Consider the following 19879-nt stretch of genomic DNA (forward strand, 5'->3'; position numbering starts at 1 on the left):
TGGTCATAAAATGTAAATTTATAAGACTATTTGCTTCTAAATGTTGTTCCTTTTAGTACTTACAAAGAAAGCCTAGATTCTTGCCCTGGATTAGTCTAATCTAATTATGTTATGAGACACTCTTGTCAAAATCCACATCAAACCACTCCCATGATTGATTACCTTAGAGGCAGATGTAATCCTATTTTCCAAAGGCACTTTTACAGGCTGCTGCCATAACACTTCTGAACTAAATGAATTTTTAGGCTGAACAGGTGGCCATGACAGGTGGTTGTAAATACTGAACTGTGGGCGCAGCACTTTTTCCTTGAAGCAGAAAAGAGCTGCTGGCTCTGAGAACACAACTGTAGCCACAAAACCACATTGTTGTATTAATCCATCTCTCAGTTGGCCATTCAATGCACAATATACAGTTATTTCATTCTCAGCTACTCAAAACAATACGGTTGGCGATAGATTCAAGAAAGATATCTGTAATTTTTAAGCCTACTGTAAACCTTCTCCATCTCCTTCTTAGTGCTGAACCTAATTGATTTGGTTAATTATCTCAACTAATGCTTTTATACTAAGAGGCTTAAAGATTTACCCAATAATAGAGGTGGTTAAAAACTGAAGCAATTACAATTGAGTACCTAGATCAGCACACATTCGTCTGGAACCGGCCCAGCAAACACGGAATGTTTTACAAAAACATTCTTGTAATGTTTAGAGAATGTTCACTCCAGGTTATTTTGCATCAGAATGTCCCTATAATGTTTAGAGAACCTAAGTGGAACATTGTCATAAAATTTCCCAATGTTTTTTTGTATTGCAATGGTTAGTGGATTGTTAATACAACCAAACCGGAACATTGTCCGAAGGTTCCCACATTACAAACATTCGTTAAGGGAAGTGAACCACCTACTTTACCTGCTTCCCCATGACCTGCGCTTTCTCCACAAAGTTTTCCAGACTTGCTCAATAAAGTATTTATTTAAGCATTTCTGTCTAACTCCATTCCTTTGGCAGTTTTTTTTAAAAATTAATTTGCATTTATTCATAGTTTAAGGGAAGTATTACTTACTTGTGTGATTTCAGGTTTCATCAGAACCTGGTTTCAAAATGATCTCGCCCTGACTGACTCCAGAAGTCTTTAAACTGTCCGGTCTGCCTGCCGCTTTGCTTTTGACTTGGTATTTATTTTAGAAAAGTCAAGGACATTCAGCGTTTTGCAACAGTCTTTCCAGCTCAATTTCAATATCTTATCGTTCTTTGCCACACCTAATTTCCAGCAGTTCACCTGGATGACGGATTACCCGCGCCTTTAATCAAAAGCTTAAGTACTGTAATAGATGAAAGCTGTCAGTCATCCTATTAGTTTGCTGAGGGGCTAAATTTCTTCTGGTGCCTGAAGATTAGGTTAATACTCACCTTCAGTTCAAAGTGTCAAATTTAGACTTTTTATGTAGAGACAGTTTGAAAATACTGAAAGGCGAACACACTTAAAGAAACTCCTTCAGTAACTCAGAAAATTGCAAAAAATTTGACTTATTCCTGTATTTGAAAGTGACCAAAACTTCTAAAGTGCAGTGAAAATATAAACTGGAATAATCGGCTATCTGATTTGTTTTTTTTTTTTTTGTGCCGGTGACCCAGGGTTAAAACGCAAATCATGCTGTCCCATGGTAAACATTAGAATTCAGCTGTGCCGGCTCACTCTCAGTCCCACTCGGAGGAGTTGACTGTTTGAATAAGCAATAAACATTTAGAGTTTCTGCAGTGCCTTATGGGTGAAAAGGAAGAGTATTGCAATAAATGTGTTCCAGTATACTGCTCGAAAACCCCTTTACTGTCAAAGTCTCCCCTGCTGTCCAGCCACATGGTATGACCCTCACATCCAGACAATGTGACTTATCAATACTTGATAAGGTTGGCAGATGAGACTACAATTATGGGAAACTGATCATGCCCAAGTAACCAGTAACTATTATTGAACATGCTTTGTGCAGACAGCCCAGTTCTAGGACTGACCATAGCAGAGTGAATGATGTTGCTCAGAAACTGTTTGTGATGTGAGGCATTATTTCTGGAAAATTCCACAATTTAATTTCAAATAACCACAAGACCAGATACTAGTGTCCAGTTACAGGAGATTTATAAGCTTTTGTTTGGAGAATGAAATACTAGAGTGCCCCAAAATTCCTTGTTTAAAAAAAAAAACCAAACAAAACAAACCGCTGTGTTTTGTGTGTGCGTATCTGAGTGTGCATTAGCCAACTCATTATTGCATTTATAACAGAGTAATGATACGCACTATTTCCGCAGTTGTATTTTTACTTGCAGATACAGTCTGTCGAATTTCGCATCAGTGGCCCTTATCAGTAGTAATTAGTCTGGACTAAATTTATCGTGAGTGTGCAACAGAGGCTACATCTGTTCCCCTTATACATTCCCTATATAGTAAGCTAATTTCCATCCAGCAGAGATTCTCACACGGTGATACAGAAAGTGAAAGCTCAAGAAAACCCGAGCATCTACCAGAATGACTTGGGAGGATGATATCGCACTGAGAAACTTCACATGTCTCCTGACGGTTTAGTTTGGGGTCCTAACTGTTACTGTGGAAGCAAATCTCTCATGGTACTTTCTCGATAGATACCCTAGTAGCGCAACAGTGCGCAGCAAGTAGTGGCTTCTAAGAGCTTCTATTTGAATAACTAAACCGAACCATTCAGCAAAGCTCAGTTTCCCCTGTCTTTCACTTGTACTGCTCTTACCCCGAAGTGCCTCCTCACTGTGGACTGTAGTGAGCTACACAGGGGCTGTGAAAAGCCAGTGAAAGGTATACATTGTTCCACAGACGGCTTGCCTACATTAACCGTCAAATCCCCCCCAAGATGGAGACATCGTGTTGCATGTGTACAAGCATGTGAGCATAATAACACGACTTCTGACACCGCTCGGATTTCATCCGATATAATACTTTCAGGAATCGGACCTGTAAGGTAGCAGAAACCCTTGCTGATCTCTGTCCCTCCCTCTTCATTTAGAATTTCATTTCAAAGTATGTTTTTTTGCTCGGGGCCCTTGATCGAAAGCAGCTGCAGCGAAATTTGGACCATATGTGAGGTGTGTTGTGTAAATATTGTATCTCAGGATTCCCGCTTTACATTTCAATTATTACATTTATGCAGTCAGTAAACATGATACACAGGAAATAGGGGAGTAACCCGATTCTGCCCACCGATTCATAATTTATCAGGGCCCCTCCGTCGAATGTTATGGTACTTAGCGAGTGTAGCGCTTGCTCATTTGCATGCTTTGAAGACGCGAATGGCTTTGTTTAAGTACTGCCATCAAGAGCTCCCCAAACAGTTTCCTCGGAATTATGCACATCTAAATTTCTGCTTGAAAAGATGAAAGTTCCCTGTTTTTCACCATATGTTGCATAAACAGTCTCGCCCCCTGCCAGTGGGGTGCTACATTATCAACTCACAAGGGGCTATCTGTTTTATCTTTGGGTCTGGCCGAAGCTGGCGAACGATAAACTTTCTCATAGTGACAGGAAAGAAAATGCAGAATTCCAGGGGCAACCCCAGCCACTAATCTTTTTTTTCTGTCCAGTACAGACCATATAAATCAAAGCCTCCCACAGTTGTGGGAGGACTGGGAGGAGCGGGCAGCATAGGCTAAATTTCTTAGAAGAATAGTCCAAGACATAGATGTTTTCACAGGAGCCCGTGAATGAGATCTGGTGACGGCTTGTCAAGGTGAATGACACCTAAATGAGCACTGATGACACAAACCAAGTTTATTTTCAAAGTAATTTTAACTTCTTAGCTCATGTCCCTAGGGATGAGCGGCGATCTCAGGAAACAGAACGTTGTTTATACATATTGATGACTTAAACATAATTCTGCGGCAGTATGCTCATTTTTTCCTGCAGGATTGCAGTAACACTTATATATGTGTCGCATTTTTGGTAGTTTGGTGGCTCACTGGCTTGCACTGCTGCCTCACATCCCCAGGGATGAGGGTCTGAACCCTGTCTGTGTTCCGTGTGCGTGCAGTTTGCATGTTCTCCTGGTGCTTTGGGTTCCCTCTGGGTATACATGTACCCTGCAATTGACTAGTTAGGCTGTTCCCCTTGCTTTGTACCCCATGCTACCTGGAATAGGATCCAGCCCCCCCCCCTCCCCCACAACCTTGTAATGGTTGGAAGATGGATGAATGCATTCTTGGTTTCAATTGCACTCTGGGTCAAAAGGGGACAAAACACCAACAGCAGTCTTTCTAACTTATACAATAATTTAGAACAACAGTAAAACATCTTAAATGCATCCATTGTTCACCTTTACGGCCTCCTTAGTAATTACTTCCCATTAGTGATTCTGAAATGTTTACTGGCTCAAAATCTGATAAAGAGCCTTAGATAAATACAATAATACATCGAATGTGCACATATGGTGTTTTACTGAAATGCTGCGGCCAATTCCCTTGAGAAATTTTGGCAAATGGATGTAATTTACAGTAGGACAGCCAAAGCATGCCGATATGCAAGGTCACAGTCAGTGAGATTTGGCCTCACAATAGTGCACCTCCTGGAAGGGAATACGGGAATTATGCGTGTGCTTCTTTATACAAAGATGTCTCATCCTTGTTTAAAATGCATGTCAGCTCGCGTTGTCTTCAGTGCAGCACAAGACGCGATTTTATCACTCGCAGGTATGAAAAGCACCCAGTGTCACCAGCACTGCCAGTGTTTTAATTCATTTCCGGTGCAGTTTGGACAGTAAACAGGGGAAATGATGACATCATCAGACCTGCAGTGAGACTTAAAAATCCACAAAATGCTCGGAATGGGCAATTCTTAGCACCGCAAATCAGGTATTTAGTGGACATTTAGTACTGATTGTATATTGCATAAGAATAATGGGTAACTGCACCTTCATGATGCCATTATAATGCATTCATAGAACATTGAGTACCCCTACATAAGGCATTTATAGAGCATTCATAAGAAGCATGTATCTATACATCCTAACATACCTTAACAGCCTTAATATACACTAAAAACAAACATTATATGATAATAACAAACATTATAATCATTTAATCTTATAATTTTTGTTATTAATGTATATTAAAGCTGTTAAGATATTTTAGGATGTTAAGGTATAGATAGATGCTGACTATGAGTGTTCTATAAATGCATTATGAATGTATTATAACAGTGCACTGAATGTTCTATTAATGCATAATGAATGCTTTATGAAAGTGCAGTTAATGTAAAGCGTAACTGAATAATGTACATAAAAGAACAGCACATGAAAGGTATAATTAGGGGCCACTTGTTACTGTGTTACGGTATAGTTAAAAAATGTATCAAATAATACGAATGATAGGTCTACAGTGCTAATTGGCATTTTAAAATGCCTTTTTGTGAACAGGCCATTACTTTTCCTACAAACTGGGTCATGTGCTTATTTGATAGCTATGCCTGTCAATGTGGGTGAAGGCTTTACGAATGGATTTTTGATGCCTTGAGATCCTGTTTCGCTGGATGGGATGATTATGGCTTTCAACCTGTGTGGTAGTGTTGCCTTTTCACGGGGGCAGAACCTCTCTGGCGTGTGTGAGAGCTGGGTCAGATTGGGGGGGGGGGGGGGGGGGAGTTCAGTGTGGGCGGCGGGGTGTTTTCTGCAGGTCAGTAATGGGTCAGCTCCGTCCCGGGTCCGGGACGTACATAAACACTGGCGGGCGGTCTCCGGCGACGTCAAATCTCTGTGTTTTTTTGGTCTTTTCTGTTCCAACGCCGTAAATCCACCCACACAGCACAACCCGAAAAAAGGGGCAGTTTTCATTAATACGTACCCATATGCACAGGCCATATTAAGCGATTAGCTGTAATGGGATAAACTCGGGGGCCAGATTTTCACACAGAACCTGCGGCTTTGAACCTCGGATGTAGTTGTCGCTGATCGTCCATCTTTGCCTGTGCACCTGCAGGTTTTATGGTCTCCGCAGCAACGATGGTTGCAATTATTTTTATTATCCAGCTTTAAGTTTAACATTATTCCTTGGCAGTAGAATAAGCTAATAATTGGTGTATGAATGAAATATGTTTTTCTATTCTTCTCTCTCCCTTTTTTTAAATATCGGCTGCAGCCAAAAGCAATTTTCAACCGCCTGCGAAATCCTGAAGGGCTGCCCTCACATTACCGTTTCTCTGGATACATAATATGCAGAGAATTATGAAAAAAAAAAAAGATATGACTCGAGTAAAACAGTAAATGGGGAATATATTGTAGAAACACTGCAGTAGAGAAAGGTCGAAGTGCATGAATCGAAGACAGCCAAAAATATTTCGTCAGTATGAAATATTAGCTTTTTAATATAATTAATTCCACATTACACGTTACCTTCTCATTTCATGTCTTAAATGTACATGTAAACACAGTGGAACCCCCAATGTCATTTTTTTTAACTGTAGATCCTATTTAAGGAAATTAAAGCCTGATTAATTATGACCTCAATGTCAAGGTGTTATGAGGTCATAGGGAACCCTGGGAAGCGTCCGCACACGCAGCAGGCCGTTCCTCTTTCTACGTTTTATATACCGTTTCAAAAATAATTCTTCATGGGTTTCATCAATTCCCCGAAACGCTGGCATCCATTTCTTTTTCGGTTTAATGAGGTTTCATAATGTAATACACCCGGCCGCAGTCTACATGAGACACACTTGTGGAATCTACAGTATGTTCACAGGCCTTTCATCTGGCGTGTCAGAAAGTTTGAAAGGTCAGGCTGCTTCATCGTCACCTGAGGGTCAGCGACCAGATGTGAGTCTTCGCGCTGCGTGATGCTGAGGCACTATTCACCTCCTCCCTAGGAATCAATTTCTTTAAATTATACTGTGCAGTTTGGAACTATCAGCCCATTACGGATATAACGAGATGTTTCTGCATCGCGTTAAAATGCCATAAGGGCCGTAATGGATTTTAGGTATGGCTAACTCCATTTCTGGCCAAAATGAACATGAACAAAGGGCACAGCTACAAATACCATAAATAACTATTGAAACTAATTTGGTCACTTGAATAATGGCTACAAATCATTTTGTGCATAACGCAAGTGTTCATATTATTATTGGGTTACCAGGTTAGGGAGACGACTATCGGAAGTAACACCTACCTTAGAGGAAATTTCAGTACCTTAAATGAAAAAGTGAAATTACTCTCTTTAAGAGGTTTTACGTGTGCAATCCCTGTGCTTACTGGCCGATTTTCTTATTCTTTAGAATGCCAAGGAAATGCTTGCAAAGAACATATCCAAACCTATTTGAGAGCCCAGTGAGAAAAGTAAGTCATCCTTGTCAAACGTCTTTATCCTTCAGAAGGGAACTATTGATTGGGTGTGGAGCCATAATTGCATTGTCATTAAAATACAGTGTATGACACAATCCTGGATAATTTTGGCTTTGGGCAGACAGAGAGCCCAAAGAACTAATAAGAGGAACTTTATACGGAAGAAATCATAGTTATTAAAAGACTTGCTTCTGGTCAGGTTCCATCTTCGAGGAGTAAAATTGGATGATTTGGCTCCATGTCTATCCAATGTTCGGAGTGCCCAGTCATCAGTGAAAGATTCATTTTCACCTCATTTTTTGAACTGAACGGCACGCATTCAAAAATTATGTTGTCCTTGAGCTGGTAGGAGGTGATGGAGGATTGTGGAGGGTGCTACAGCTTCTAACATCTACAGGGGGCATGCTGACATCAGGGAATGATTGCCAGGTGAAGCGAGGTGTCTTCGGACATACCCAAACTGATATCATGAGGTACTGGACAAACGTGGGAACAAAATGTTGCGTGTCATAAAAAATCGATCACCATTTCAAGTATAAGCAGGAACTCTCGTGTCACATGAAAGACCTACATATTTAAAATGTCTTTGCCAAACCCGGACCCACTTCTGAAACACCCCCAAAAGAATGCCTGCGGTCGTGTGCATTTCCTCAAATAAAATGTCTGCACTGACACATCTCTGGCAAAACTCTCTGCTAGATGATAACCCAAAATTATAAACTCATCGCAGGCATAAGGAGTGGTGTGCACAAGCAACCGCATTTTGTGCAAACATTTTATACTATACATTACTTGAAAAATACTATGATTTTAGACGTGCTATTACCCTAAAAAAACCTGTTCCACACTGAATGAATGTTTCATGAGAAATTAGGATTAGATCATCTAATTTACTATAATTCACCAAAAACGACCTTTATCTTCCCTAAAGTAAGAGATGTGTAACCTCTTCATAGTATATGAGTACAATACACATTTATTTCATCAGGAAGACAGACATCTGACCTAGTTTTGCAATGCAGTTTTCTTAAATTTCATCAGTTTGCTAAAACTCTTTCTTGGTCATAATGAAAAGAATTTCTTAAAGCTTGTCAAAGTGAGTCCGCATGGCTGCTGGTAGCCACAAGATAAAGTGTTAGCAACCCGAGGTTAAGTTATAGTGGAACGCGGAGGCACCCTTTGATATGCAGAGGCTGTGGCTGCTTCTGTCCAAGGCACCGTTCCGATTGTGTGTCAATGCCTTTGAACTGGGCTCTGTATAAAACGCGCAGAAAAGTGAAGTCCACTGTCCTTAATCAGCCCAGTAATTTCCCAGAGACAGATCTGGATAAGCCACACAGTTTGGGTTTAATGAAAACTTATTAACTCAGGTATATTTTAAATAGTTTCTGTGTGTGTTCTTTTTTTACTTTCACAAAGAAGTAGAACTTTGCTCCTCGGGCTCCTGGGTGTTCCTGGTTTTCATCCAGATTCTTAATTGCTTTATTAAAGCAGTTATTTGCATAGTAATGCTCCTAACAGGGTGTCGGAGGTGTAAATTTTGTGCTAATTAGAAGACGTGTTAAAAACCTGCAGGACTCCTGCCCTTTAAACCCCAAGGTTGCGCGTCTGGAATATTTTAATGCCGCTTGACGTTTTTGCTGGAAAGCAGCAAATAGGGAATATAGTAAGAGAAGATGAAGAATATGATGATTAAGATGAGGATAAGGATGATGATTAGTATTACTATTATATTGTAGTTTGACTGGTAATAAAAAGCAGCCTGGGAATTTGCTGCTTACCGGACGGGGGGGGGAGGGGGGTCTCCCTTGGTATATTATGCCTATGTTTGCCTATATTGCAGACAACAGCTGACCACCAAAGAGACACAGCATTATCCATGAATCATCTGCTGCAATTGACCTGGAAACACCCTGAGATCGACCAACATGTTGGCCACCCCTGGCATACAGACTATATTATACCAGGGAAGAAACGGCGGTCCTCACAAGACTACTGGCCCACTGGGAAAATACCAGAACTTTCTGATGGCCAGTCCGCACCTGGATTTCGAACTGATTTGCTTTTCATTAATTCAGCCAGACACAAATGGGCTCCTAAACAAGCAAATCTGTATTTCTTAAAATTGATAATGAAGGAATTGCATACTACCTCACAGATATGTTTTCCTTTGCTGAGTTCTTCTGCCTTGGTTTTAGTAATGCTTTGCATCTAACAGAAGATATTTTTACACACAGACTGAATTTATTTTAAAGAACATTTCAAGCAGAACTTTGAGTGGGTGTGTAGGTTGTACGTTATTGACTTGAAATGACATTTATCACTTACGGGCAGACTTGTGCGTAATCTGCTACCGTGAAACACTTTACATTAATCTCTTGCTGCCCTCCTGACCTTTCGGCTCTGAATGCCTTCCCTTGTGTCAATAGGAAACCTCGGCGTGTAACCATATCTGGTACATTGGCACCGGCCCATCACTCCCAGCTATGGAGTCCTGCCTCGCGGCATAGCCATCACTCCGGAATTAATCCATCAGTTAGTAGCACTCTTGTTTTATGTCTGTACCATCTGTGCACTGTGAGTGCTGTGAGTCTCGGTCGCTTGGTCAAAGTGCCATGGGAGACTGGAGCAATGAGCCACTCCTGGGGGGCTTTTATAGGGATCTTAACTATGACAGTGGTCGGGGGTTAGAGGTTAGGTTTCCAGGCTAGCTTGTGTGATAGCTGAAATTCTAGAGGGAAGGGCTGAAGGACATAGTTATCACCAGGAACCTAGACCAGTGTTTGCCAGTCCGGGTTTTTGCTCCCTCCAAGCTCCCTGCCAGACAGTACACATTTTGTTAGGAGCTGGGAGGGAGCAAAAACATGGACTGTCTGTGGGTCTCCGAGGACTGGGTTGGGGAACACTGACCTAGACTGACATACTTTTGTAAGCAATGCAATGTAAAATGTCAATCTGCTTTTCCGCCCTAATGCCAGCATAGTAATATGATACGCATCTGCTTTAATCATCAGCTGTAAAAACAACTACAAAGAGAAATACTGTAAAACACTTTATAATTTGACTATTTAACCTGATGACAGCATTTTAATATGCACTCAGTGGCCACTATATTTGGTGAACCTAGCTAGTACCAGGTAGGACTCACTTTTAAAACTGCTACAGAACCGCTTCAGTGGTTGATGGGATGAGAATTCAGAGAAGCCTTTCTGTACACCGCTGTTACACTGAGCTGTTACTTTTGCACTTGTGACCTTCCTGGAGTCTGGCAATTCTCCCTGGAACACAAGGTGTTTTCAGCCATAGAAATGCCATTGACTGGATGTTCTATGTAAATTCCAGGCCACCGTAGTTTTTAAAAATCACAGGAGGGTTGCTGTGGCTGACATGCTGGAACACCTGCGTGTGGCACCACCGCAGTCAAAATGGCTTAGATCACGTGTCTTAGCTGTTCTAATGCTTAGATGAACAGTAAGTGACCCCCTTGACCTTGTCTGCATGCTGTATATATTCAGTTTCAACTGCATGATTGTTTGGAAGAGCAGGCTGTTTGCATTAATAAGCAGATGTACCTAGTAAACTGGCTACTGGCTGTAAGCATAGATAATACACACCTGGGCAAAATAATGGGCCAAACCCAAATTGCATATTAAATTTTGCCCCATTTTTTTTGCCAAGGAGTGTAGGTTGAAACAGGTTCCCTTATTAAATAAAATTTTAATGTGCAGCCTATGAATTTGATATCTAAATGTATTTTCTACATAATAATTAGAGCCACTTATCTTAAGTTTAAATTTTTACACATATATATCCATGATGCAGTCTTTGCAAATATATATCCAGTTTTTAATGGCTTTGCATAAATTAAACCACACAGCAGTTGAAATGTTCCTCTGCTGACCCCGCAGGAATTTCATGGGGGATGTGGTATCTCCATCAGAACCCCAGATCTTGTTTGTAGAAGTTTTAGTGTGTAATTCACAATGACTAGAGCATGTGTCCTCAACGAGCGATAAGAAAATGAAATAGCGAAACTCTGTTTTCTTGGCCGAGTGTCATTTAGCATTTTGTACTTTCTTGTCTTGGGATGTTGCAAATGCAGAATGATTTAATAGAGAGATGTGACATTGCTTTTCGTACACATAGCTCACATTGTCAGGATACGGGAGAGGAAAAAAAGATTTCACAACATTCAAAGAATCCAGTCAACGTGACCTTCAGGGTTGCTTATGGGATCTTCACTTCAGGAATGCTGGCCTGGCCTCTGTGTCAGAATCTTTTGCAAGTTGGACAAGCAGAACCTGAGACTTACACAGAACCAGGTTCTAGAACTGAGCCTCTTCTGATGTTCCCTGTGACAAAAATTGGGCTACAGGAAGAAACATGCTTCTGCTTTGCCTTCATCTTGCCAAACTATACTAACAGACTCCCACAGCAGAGTCTTCTGCTCATTCTGGTACACAGTGGCACTGAAACTGAGAAAAGATCTTCTAAATTTTTGACTGTCTGTCTATATGTGTAGTGGGTATGTAAATGGTAGTGTTTTTTTGGAATCCACCCATCCAAATTTTGACTTTCTGTCTAAGAAAACTGATTTTGGTCATAGCTCAGTTTTGATTGTGTTTGTATGGCAGCATTAACAGCTGTTACGGTCCCCAGTCTAGGGTTGAGGACTGTCAGAAAGGAAAGAGTAAGGGAGAGGGAGAAGGGAGGACGAGACAAACGGGGAACGGGAAAAGGGAACACGGGAAACAAAGGGAAACAGGAAGCAATGCTGAAGATGGGAGGGGGTGTGGCCAGGTCCGGGAGGCGGAGCCGAAGGAAGCAACCGGCGAATGGCGACGAGGGCAGGAAGTCCGGAGAACCTGCAGGGACATCCCCAATTCGCTTATGGCACGTACCTTCCTTACAGCACGTAACACAGCCAAGGTATGCTATATGGACAAAAGTACTGGGACACCTGGCCAATGCACCTACAGGAAAGGATGTGGGTTGAGGTCAGGGATCTGTGTGGGCCAGTGAAGTTCTTCCACTCCAAACTCACTAAACCATGTCTTTATGGACCTTGGTTTATGCACTGGGGCACAGTCATACTGGAACAGAAAAGAACCTTCCCCAAACTGTTGCCCCAAAGTTGGAAGCATAGAATTTTGCAAAATGTCTTGGCTGAAGCATTATGAGATCCTTTCACTGGAACTAAGAAGTCTAGCTCAACCCTTGATAAACAATATTTTATAATTTATCTAATCCCTCCTCCACCAAACGTTATAGTTGACAAAATGCAGTCTGGCAGGTAACGTTCTCCTGGCATCCGCCAAACCCAGACTCATCCATCAGTCTGCAGGACAGAGAAGCGTGATTTGTCACTCCACAGAACACATTTCCACTGTTCCAGAGTCCAGTGGCAGCATGCTTTACTCCACTCCATCTGACACTTGGCTTCGCCTTCGGTGATGTGAGGCTTGCATGCAGCTGCTCGACCATGGAAGCCCATTCCATGCAGTTCCTGGTGCACGGTTTTTGTGCTGGGGTTACTGAGGAAGTTTGGAGTCCATCCATCAATCCATCCATCCTTCCATCCATCCATCCATCCAGCCTCTATCCACAGATCCTGGTCAGGGTTACTGAAGGTCCTGGAGCCTATCCCGGCAGCACAGGGCACAGGGATCAGGGTGCACCCTGGATGGGATGCTCAAAGAAAAGCATCACTTTTAAAGAAAACATGATGCATCCATGTAAATAAACTTTAATAATGGTAGGATCACGTAGGATCAATCTTGTGATTCCACCTTCTTTATTTTAAAAGGCCATTCTGTCTTAGATGAGCAAATGGAAAACTAAGCTGAAATGCTGAGTCTCGTAATTGGCTGCATATGTGGATTAACGTTTGATGTGTGACCTTAAATCCTGATGAAGCAGGTAATACCTCTAAATTAAAAAAACAAACAAACACACATTTACTCTTTAGGCTATTTTTGCTTATTTATTCTTAAAAATATTGATTCAAGTTGTGATTTTTATGGAAAAACAAAAATTCTACTGCTTTTATGCGTCACATATGTCATAAAGTAAAAAGTACAAATGCCATTTAGGCCCTACCTTAATGGCAGCATCATTCATTTTATCAGCTAATATCTCTGTCACGCTAAGGCATTTCCTTGATGTCATCAGCAAAGTTAATCTGCAAGCAAAGCTGCTGAGATGTTTTCATCCCGTCGCGACCAATCACAGCCTGTCTAACGTGTCTGCTCATCTGCGATGCAGGTTTGAATAGCACCACTCTTAATCCCGAGCTTTAACTAAAGAGACGTTTTAATATGGCCTCATAGCTAACCTAGTTAAAATAATTAGCTGCTAACTATGGCAAAACTGTACTGACACATATGACAGCAGTAAATTGTCCATGAGGAAATGCATTAGCGCCGGTTACATTTAGCAGTGTGTACTAAATTGAAGCCTTTGACTGTAAAAATTTCAGCAGCGATATTAGAATACATCACTCAGGAAAAAGAGGTGTATAACAATTACAGCTGTTAAGCAGAAAATCATTCTGTGAGATTATCTCTGCGGGGGCCAGTTGGAGGTGCTCCAGAACCTTGGACAGTGGCTACAAGGGGCGTCACATCAATGTTGCATCAAAGACACTGACAAATGTTCTCACGCATTGTGAATCCCCTGGATGATATTTGGACTCTCCAACCACATTGTGGTCCTCAGGTTGATTAGGAGTCCTGTGCATATCCCGTATCGTGAAAGTTGTTTGATTAGTTGAATAATTATAATGCATTCACAGTTCTCATGCTGGCATTTTGACTATTTTGACTGGCTTGTATGGTGTAGTATATGGACGGAGAAAAAGGATCCATCTATCCATCCATCCATCCATCCATCCATCTTCCAAACGATGATCCAGTACAGGCATGGGGACCATGGTCCCTAATGCCAAGAACCAGAGGGACACCCTGGACTGGATGCCAGTTCCTAGCAGGGCACACGCACAAACACGCACACACACACACGCACCCAATCACACACTATAGGCATTTCACCGGTGCCAGTTAAGTAAAGTTAAAACACTTTTTCTTTACTTATTTATAATTAAAACTTTTTCTTAAGCCCTCAGGCACATTACTTTGTGTGATGCTGTAAAGGAGCAGGTGGTTTATAGATCAGCCTCAGATGTGCCACAATGGCATAAAAGCATGAACAATATTAAAGCTTCCAACCAGAATGCGGACTGGCAGTACCATCAGAAATTATGAGAAGCAAGTGATTCTCTACTGAAAGATTCCACCCGATAATGTTCAAAACATTTTTGAGCCCAAGTGCCTGTAAGATATTTGTTTAAGCAGGAAATTCCCCTTTGTCAGAAAAAACAATATGGATGCAGTTTTGACAATGTGTTTGTCGAAATCCACAAACATCTGAATTTTGTTTATTTCTGTGACAAACACAATGTGGATAAATTACTGGCCCGTAAATACAAACAAACAGCTAAACATGCTCCTTAAATCCCCCAGTGTTTTTCCTTTAAATATATACCTTCTTCATTCCACACTTTAAATAAAAGGCAGCATTTTTTTCATTCCTCCCTCTTGCCATGTGACCATATTAAACGTAACCTTTTTAAACAGCTCCCAGATCTTTCATACGTTCCTGAGTGTTCTGCCACGGTGACTCCGCTCAACCCACATCATAACTTTCACTCACCCGTCACATATTTCCAAACAAATAGGGCCTGGCGTTTAATACCCTCCTGATATGGCGCGCAGCTTTTCTGCTCCGGGGTGAGGTCATAACATAAAGATAAAAAGGGTTCACAGCTGCTACAGTGAATATTTATTTATTACTGAACTAACCTCTTTAGGGCGAGCAATTATAAACAAAATGATGAAAATCTATTACAGAAAAACAGCTGCAACAATGTACACAGCTGCAGTCTCACCCATAGCTTGGGCCCAGTAGTGTATTCAGTAACACTAAGATTGCAACTATTTCATTTTTCTCCTCCCTCTTTCTTCCACAAACAGCTGGCCCTTTCATACTAGAGGTAACCAATAGCGTTTGAGGGTTCAGGTATTTTTTATAGGTGCTCATATTGCCCAAGTGACAGAAGTCATATGTCACTGGGAAAAAGTCTATGCTTCCATCCATCTTCCAAGTGCTTATCGTGGTTAGGGTCACAGGGAGACTTGGAGCCTGTCTCAGGCAGCATAGGACACTAGGCAGGTGGGGGCAGCAGTGAATCGGGGCAAACTGCCAAAGAGAAATATGTTGTCTGGGTCCTCACATTCAACTCACAGCATGGTAGCAGAAAGATCGTGTAAAAGAATCATTAGGGTTTTTAGAATGTGAGGATTGTTGCATTGGTTTATGCGTAATATTCATTAGCACTCATTGGTGTGGTAACACTTTACAATACTGGTCAACAAATAAGCATATATTAATAAATGAACTAATGCCAAAGTAACCATGAGTTAATGCATTTATTAACAATGTACACATCAGGAAATCCTGAAGCATGCACCTTAACACCCAATGAAGTCATACAATATTAAGCATTACTAAATGTCTTACCTACTAACACATTTCTGACCAAATTAATTAATTAATTAGTAATTAATAGAATATTGTCTATTTCTCAAAATACATTATACACGCGCGCACACACACACACACACACACACACACACACACACACACACACAACCATTTCTAGAACTGGGGCTCTCTATTCCATTTTTAATATCCCAAAGGGGATTCGATTTAAGGGTTATTGAGGTCAGTCACTCCTCACAGACCCATTCACGTTAATAGGACGATTTAGCGGTACCAGCTTGCTTAGGATGAGCTGGCAGTAACTGGGGATCTCGTAATCTGATCAGCCATATGGAGACCTAGTGATACTCCTCTCCTTTATGCTCCAGTGCTTTCTTTTATGGCCACATGAAACAGTACATTTACACAAATGTGTGAACTCTGAAACACAGGGTAATGCACTATAAACAATAAACAATTCAGATTATAGAGTGGATGCTTAAATATAAACATTGGCTATGGCCCTGTTATATTTTCAAACATTTAGAGGCAACATCAATTAATCTTTGATGAAACCATTAGCTCTGACATAAATTAATCCTTTTAATTCTCAGCCAGCTTCCAAATCCTTCAACGTAATCCAACATCAGATGTTTTCCATAAGGCTCTACTGATCAAATAACATGCTTCTCAATAAATATTTCCATGATTTGTGAACCAGGAAGCATACATTAATGTTGATAAATAATTAACATTGTTTATTGAGAAACATTATATTATTTTGTGGTCTTTGAAGGACATCTTGTAGAGGTTTTCATTCCACCAGAGGTCTTAAAACCTAATGCACATGGTCTCCTATGACTAAGACCTTTATTTTACATTAAAGTCTGAGAAATGCATGCAGAGGTATCACTTAAACACGACGCAGAAAGGAACACTGGTAGGTAAGGTTGCACAATGCTTACATCGTCTTTCACCTACCTTAGAGCCGATCGATGACAGGCTTCCTGACTTTGCAGCTTGTTCACCTTCAAGGCCTGGGTTGCATTAGATCATTCCCTGGGAGGTGGGAGGGAGCAAAAACATGGACCGTCTGGGGGTCTCTGAGGACCGGATGGAGAAATACTGCATTAGAAACCATGGAAGTTGAACTGAGCCTATAACAAAACCAAAAATGATTTATCAAGGATTTGTTAAGGATTTATCAAACCCATGAGTACAGAACAAAATTTGCAAACAAACAGAGCAAGACTGGGAACATCTAGCTCTAGACCAAAAGGGGTTGGATCATAGATAATAATATTAATCCCTGAAAAAATCCATTATGTTAAGTATGGCTGAAAAATCCAGTTGAGGAAAAGGCCGAGGTTCTGACTGGTGTCATCCACATGTGGCTGATGACAAGATTAGCAAGAACTTGTCACAATGCTACAAGTGGCAATGTACATTATAGCAACGGTATTGATTTTTCGTACATGTGCAATGCATTTTGAAAAGTAAAGCTTTACAGTGATATCTTCAGTAAAAGTAACATGTCAGTTTCACGCTCCTCGTTCTTCTTTGAAAAAAAGAGCACATCGAGATCCAGTGAAATGCGACAGGTCACAGCACTGCACAGAAACAGCTCATCCAAGAAATATGAATACCTATAAATCTCTGTTCCCATTCTATTCCCAGTAAAGCTAGATAGAATATGCAGCTACCCCATTCACTGTGGCAGATTACATAAAATATGTTTGAAATTAGTCTGGGGATATCCTTTTAATGGGCTGAAAATCAATAAATACTGTAAATGTAAGTGTATAAGAAACTTTATAGTAATATATTGTTGGAATGAAAACACAGAATTTCTTTTTAGTACATTTTCAATTGTATATGATTTTTTTTACATTCTTCAGAATGCTTTTCTTTAAGCTTATGTCTCCATAATGTCTAAAGTTATGCTGATTTGGATGTCAAAAAGCATTTTCATTCTTAAAAACTAAATACAATCCTCTCATTCCAAAAAAAAGTCACACAAATAGGATACAGTCCTGCCTGAAAACATTTCAGTACCGCAAGAGAAGGGACTGAAATGACAGAGCGAGAGCATCTGCTATGTTCCTTCCACCACCCACCACACGCCATCTTAAATGGTGCAAAACGGTCCTCGGGATTCAGCCTTGCCTGAGAACATCTGGACGTTCGGGAGCGAGGCCAGAATCCGCGGAGGTCCCTGTCACAGCAGAGCATTTATCCGCTGGAAAACCTCCCCGATTCTGTGGAAACAAACAAAGTTGGCGGACTGGCGTGGCCCCTGGACGCGCCGGTAATGTGTCGAGCTGCGGGTGATGCCGGAATGTGAGAGTGTGTGCCGTTCTCCTTCCGCATCATGCCGTGGTGTGATCCTGGGCAAACCCCCCCCCTCTTCATGGTCACACTAATGCGCATTTAATCTTCATCATTACCCATGAGAAATAGCATCGTAACAATCTGCCTGTGAGCTATGACAGAATGGAAGGGCTGTATTAAGACATCTTTACAAAGCCTTTGAGTCCTGCTGGAGCAGAGGTAACCTGCCACAGACCTTCCCCAGTTGGTCTCTTGTTCTCTTCTCTTGAGGACTCCATGGCATCCCTGGCTTCAGATTCCACACCCAGTGGGATCAGGGGTTCGTATGATGTTCATAAATCCACCATGCAACCTCGGGTTTGCTTTCCAGCATACTCAGAATTATTTTGTTTGGAATATTTTGAGTACAATTGCTTATCTCAATTGTCTGTGATTAAATTTACTTATTTTTTAACTATGCTTCCCCACAGGCTGTGCTTGATGCCCTATCATATGAAATTCATGGAGTACAATAAATGTAGATAAAGATTATGTCAGATTAAATATAGTTGTAGGTAAGCAGTGATTTTATTCGTATGCCAAGTACTGTATTGTTAATTATGAAGAACTCATGGTCTAATGGGACACTAACACCTGATATACAAATATATAGTGTTAGAAGTGTGGCACTTGAGAACACAGTATGATTATTATTAATTATTTATGTCCTTGCTTGTTAGAATTCCAGCAAACTACAGAAGTAAAGGGTGAAATGAAAGTAGGCCAGCTGTACAGAAGACAGTTTTACTGGAACCAGACTTTAGTAGAATTTCTGTGTTTAGCATTTCTTTTCCAACTGGAGGTATCTAGGCCTGTGGCTAGTGATTAAACGTTTATGGACGTATGGAGTTTCCTTCAGCAGAAAAGGGTTACTCTCCAACTTAGTCATCCACTCATAATGATGGAGAATAATAAAAGATCCCAAAATTGGAGCACCTTTGGAGAAGCTTGGCTGCTGGTGTGGGGACTGAGCTGAATCAATGAAGCCTTTGTGCCTGGAACAGCTTGAGGTAGTTCACAAGGGACAAAGGTTGAAGACCCCTGAAATTCTATGCATGTAGAAAGATTTCAAACAAGATATACCTTTTGTAGGCTGGGCCAAAGAGACTCTGATTAGTAACTACACATTAATGAGTATCAAAATCTAAGAATTACTTATCTTGAAATGCACATGTAAAAGCCCTACCTTGGTATGTACCTCCTTAAACAGTCGTCTCCGCAGTACATAGATGAAAGTAAGGTAGGAATTCCTAAGACCCACTTGGAATGTAGCACACAACGTTAAACATATGGAAGATAGTGGAACTTGATATTAAAAATGGCGCACGCCATCAGCTTGACAAGACTGAATTTTCGCAAATACTTGCATTATTAAGCGTAAATTAAAGTCAACCATAAAGTGGTCTAAAATGTCAAACAACATCTGGAAGCATCCTACTCAAGCAGAAAGCTGGGTACTCTTTTCAGACTTTAGAGTGATCTTTCAGAGGCCCAAATACAAGTTTAATGACTGTCATAATACACAGCTGTACACCACACAATACTTCACGCATGAAACATTGAGTACAAGCTTGTGGAAATGATTTAAGTAGGTTTTACAATCTAAAAAATGCATTTCTTAAACA

This window comes from Paramormyrops kingsleyae, chromosome 12, assembly GCF_048594095.1.
Source record: "Paramormyrops kingsleyae isolate MSU_618 chromosome 12, PKINGS_0.4, whole genome shotgun sequence".
Taxonomy (NCBI): domain Eukaryota; kingdom Metazoa; phylum Chordata; class Actinopteri; order Osteoglossiformes; family Mormyridae; genus Paramormyrops; species Paramormyrops kingsleyae.